The 5,022-nt window shown below is 41.9% G+C and overlaps 1 pseudogene; it reads right to left on the minus strand.

The window, feature by feature from the left end:
- Positions 1–960, minus strand: part of LOC116626689 — a 3,792-nt pseudogene extending 2,832 nt beyond the window's left edge.
- Positions 961–5,022: the final 4,062 nt, after the last annotated feature.

Raw genomic sequence — 5,022 nt, forward strand, 5'->3', positions numbered from 1 at the left:
CCATATACAAAGGCAGGTTTTTCCCAGGAGGAATGTACAGGAAGTAGTCTGCACCAGGTAATATGAGGCTCTCCACCACAAGGTGCTGGGTCAAACTGAGGGAAGGAGTATTTTAAAGTGTCATCTAATATTCCATGATAGCACCCTGATTCCCACAACAGTAACAGTAAGTAACTGGGTGCACTTTTAAAAATGGTAACCACATTCTGATCATGACACCAGCTGTAGTCCTCCATGACAAGTCAGTGAGCTCGAGAAACCAGGCTGAGACCACTGGTGTGGTTACATGTTTCAGAAATGTCTTGTCCAAAGGTATAGCCAGCACTAGGGGGTGAAATATTCCACTGACCGCGATCATCTGGATCTGACCACTACAGATCACACCAAGGGCCCTCCTGTGGAACTTCTTGTAAATGATTCAAGGCGCTTATATGATCCAGTGTAACTAGGAACGGAGAGAGGCCACCATGGAGGTCGAATATCGGTCCATCTACTGAAGCTGTAAGTGGAAGATAATCAAATAGATCTGTAAAATATTTCCACACTTTGGCATTTCCATACTTTCGTAGACTTTCATCATAAAAGCCATATACTTGGGTAACTTGTCGGCTTTCATGGTTTCCTCTCAATATTGTAATGTATTCTAGGTAACACACCTTTAAGACCACAAGAAGAGTCACACTCTCCACGGAGTATAGCTTATATCTACATAGGCGCCTGGGAATAGACAGTTTGTACTTGGTGATTTTCCACCAGTTCTAAAGAATTCCATTAGATCATGGAACTGACCATGCACATCTCCACACAGGGTAACAGGACAACGAACCTCTTTTGATTCTTTTGTTAAAATTTCCTTAGCCTTTTTGCACCTCACCGCACTTGGTTCTCGTTAAGCTGTTTATAATCGTTCAGCTGCTCGACCCACTGGTGCAGCTCCTTGGTGAACATCTACCTGTCCATGGCGGCCGGATCCCCTTCCCCACCGCCTCCTTCCCCCTTCACGCCCCAGGCACCGTTCCCTTCTCCAGCTGCTGCCAGCTCCCAGCAGCAGAGGAAGGAGCCGGGGAGCAGGGAGAGTGGCAGCGGGCCCCTTGCACCACCTAAAGCCAGCCTGGCGAGGCTGCGTGACTGGGGAGGGAGGGGTGAAGAACGCGGGCAGATTCGGTGGTGTGCCAGAGTGCCGCAGGGGTCTTCAGCGAAACACCCACCAGGAGCTAACACCTGCTACCCCCATGGCCTCTCCCTCAGGCTCCTCTTTTTTTAAGTCCTTTTAAAAGGTTTCATCCTCTGGCCAGCACAAACATGAAAAGATGCTTGACATCACTTACCATCAGGGAAATGCAAATCAAAACTATGAGCTATGGCCTCACACCTGTCAGAATGGCTAAAATCAACAACAGAAGACACAAGTGTTGGCGCGGATGTGGAGAAATGGGAACCCTCACTGTTGGTGGGAAGGCTAACTGGTGCGGCCACTGTGGTAAACAGTATGGAGGTTCCTCAAAAAGTTAAAAATAGAACTACCTTAAGATCCAGTAACTGCACTAGTGGGTATTTATCTAAAAAATACGAAACCACGAATTCAAAGGGACACATGCACCCCTATATTTATAGCAGCATTATATACAAGAGCCAAATTATGGAAGCAGCCCAAGTATCCATCGAAAGATGAATGGATAAAGAAGATGTGAGATACATACATACATACATACATATATATATATGTATATATATATATAGGAATATTACTCAGCCATAAAAAAGAATGAGATCTTGCCATTTGCAACAACATGGATGGAGCTAGAGAGTATAATGCTAAGTGAAATAAGTCAAAGAAAGACAAATACCATATGATTTCACTCATATGTGGAATGTAAGAAACACAACAAATGAGCAAAGGGGTAAAAAAGAGAGAGAGAGACAAACCGAGAAACAGACTCTTCACTTTAGAGAACTGCTGGTTACCAGAGGGGAGGTGGGCGAGGAGATGGGTGAAATACATGGTGGGGATTAAGGAATGCACCGATGTGATGAGCACCAGGTGTTGTATGGACTGTGGAATCCCTCTATTGTACATCTGAAACTAACATAACACTGTATATTAACTATACTGGAATTAAAATTAAAAACTTAATTAAAAAAAGGTTTCATCCTCAACTCTTCTTCTTTTCCCTTCTCTCCTTAGAACCCTCAGGACTTTAGTGATTACTTTCATCCAAATCACTTCCACTCCTAACACGCTTTCCTGACCCTCCAGAACGCTGTTCATCCCACCTGACTTTGAGCACTGGCCATGCGGGGGTGCCTGATGCATGTCCTACCTACCACCTGTGCCCGACAGCCCGGTCCCGGCATTTGCCTGAATCCTTTCTGAGCTCACAGCATCCAACTCTAAACAAGGGCTCTCCACTGCCTATAGAAATTCTCTAAACTCTAGCCTTGGATTCAAGATCCGGTGTGGTCTGGCTTCCAAACATCCATCACTACCCTACTTGGTATACCCTCCAGCTTAACAATACCTCTACGCTTCTCCGACCTCTGAGAACTTGCTTACATCGTTTCCTCTGCTATTACAATCTTTTCATGCCCAGTTTCTGCATGTTCAGAACTCACCTAGGGTTCTCATCTAGTCCTTTGGGTTTGAAGTAGCAAAATACGTTGAAATAAGTAAATTCCCCAAAAGGCCATCTCCAGTGGGTGTGACATCCTAGGTCAACACAAGGCACTACCTCAAAGGAGAGTCCAGTTACACATTAACTGCTGGTAACAGAAAAAATACAGGAGGAGTCATCTATTCCAAGAAGTTAGAAAAACAATAAATAAACCCAAAGAAAGTAAAATAAGGGAAGCAATAAAGTTAAAATCAGAAATTAATGATTAAAGGGTGCCTGGATGGCTCAGTCCGTTAAGCGTCAGACTCCTGATTTCAGCTCAGGTCAAGACCTCAGGATCGTGAGATTGAGCCTCATGTGGAGCTCTGTGCACTCCGTGAGGAGTCTGCTTGTCCCTCTCCCTCCTCCTCTGCCCCTTCCCCTGCTAGCAATCGGGGTGTTGGGCACATAGGACTTCAGGCACCCCCACATGGTCAGTACTCAAAGTCAGGTGGGATGAACAGCGCTCTGGAGGGTCAGGAAAGAGTGTTAGGAGTAGAAGTGATTTGGATGAAAGTAACCACTAAAGTCCTGAGGGTTCCAAGGAGAGAAGGGAAAAGAAGAAGAGTTGAGGATGAAACCCTTTTTTTTTTTTTTTAAAGATTTTTATTTATCTGACAGAGAAAGACACAGCGAGAGAGGGAACACAAGCAAGTGGAGTGGGAGAGGGAGAAGCAGGCTTCCCGCTGAGCAGGGAGCCCGATGTGGGGCTTGATCCCAGGACCCTGGGATCATGACCTGAGTTGAAGGCAGACACTTAACCGACTGAGCCACCCAGGCGCCCGAAACCCTTTTTTTAAAAAAAAATTTTATTTCTCTCTCAAATAAAATCTTTTAAAAAAAGAAATTAATGATTAAGAAAACAAAAAAATGAATTTATAAATCTAAAAACTAGATCACTGAACAATATGGATGTCACTAGCTAGCCTTACAGAAGAAACAAGGAAGAGAGCACAAAAACACAAAATTAGGAAAGGGAAACTTGTCCCATGTACAGAGGAAATAGAGGTAAGTATGAGACCATTATATACCACTATAATTTAATACATTTTGAAAATCCTAATAAAACTGATGATCTTCTATGAAAATATTTTTCCCAAAACTGGGTTGGAAACACATGGGAATAAACAAATAAATAACATGCAGAAATAAAGACAATTCTCCTCCAACACCCTAGTCCTAAATCATTTCACATGTGAATCTTTAAAAATAGAATAAACAGATTTTTTGATAATGTTTAAACTATTCAAGAGCATAGAGAAGTAAAGGAAATACCTTAACTCATTTTACATAATTGGCAAATGACTGATCTGAGAACCTAATAAAGACAAAACTGCAGACTAGTTTTACTTGTAAAGAGTTGGAAAAAAGTTTAAATATATATATATACACACACAAACCACATATAAATTGTATATATCAAATCAAATCAGCAGTACATTAAAAGAATAACATACCAAGACCAAGTAAAGTTCATTTCAGGAATCAAGGAATCCAAGGATGATTCCATATTAGGAAATTTAGTAATATAAATTAATTTTAAGTAAGTCAAGAGAAAAGCCATGATTGTCTTTACTATTAAAAATGCATTTATTGGGGCACCTGGGTGGCTCAGTCGTTAAGCGTCTGCCTTCGGCTCAGGTCATGATCCCAGGGTCCTGGGATCGAGCCCCGCATCGGGCTCCCTGCTCCGCGGGAAGCTTGCTTCTCCCTCTCCCACTCCCCCTGCTTGTGTTCCCTCTCTCGCTGTGTCTCTCTCTGTCAAATAAATAAATAAAATCTTTTAAAAAAATGCATTTATTAAAATTTATACACCCACTCCTCTTCATAAACCTCTTAATAAAAAGAAAATGGAGTATCTTGCTGGCTTAGTCAGTAGAGCGTGTGACTCTTGATGTGGAGGTTTTGAGTTTGAGCCCCACACTGGGTGTAGAGATTACTTAAAAATAAAATCCTTAAGAAAATGAAAATAAAAGGTATTCCTTTATTTTAATGAAAATATTTCTCAAAACCAAAGCCCGAATGTGTTTCATGCTAAAACGCCAGACGCATTTCTGACCAAGTCAGGTATAAGAGAGGACCTAAGAGTACCACGGTTGACTATTGCTCTAGAAATTCCTGCCAAGACAATTAGACAAGGACTGAATTAAAATGTGTATTTAATAGAAAGGAGGTTGCAAAACTGTCATTATTTACAGAGCATATGATTGAACATCTAAAAAAAAAAAAACCAGCTTAAACCTACTAGAAAAATAAGAGGTGAGAAAAGAGATTATTTAGAAATTAACATTAGGGGCACCTAGGTGGCTCAGTAGGTTAAGTGTCCAAGTCTTGATTTTGGCTCAGGTCATGATCTCAGGGTTGTGAGATC

Source organism: Phoca vitulina, unplaced genomic scaffold (assembly GCF_004348235.1).
Source record: "Phoca vitulina isolate PV1807 unplaced genomic scaffold, GSC_HSeal_1.0 scaffold2, whole genome shotgun sequence".
Lineage (NCBI taxonomy): Eukaryota > Metazoa > Chordata > Mammalia > Carnivora > Phocidae > Phoca > Phoca vitulina.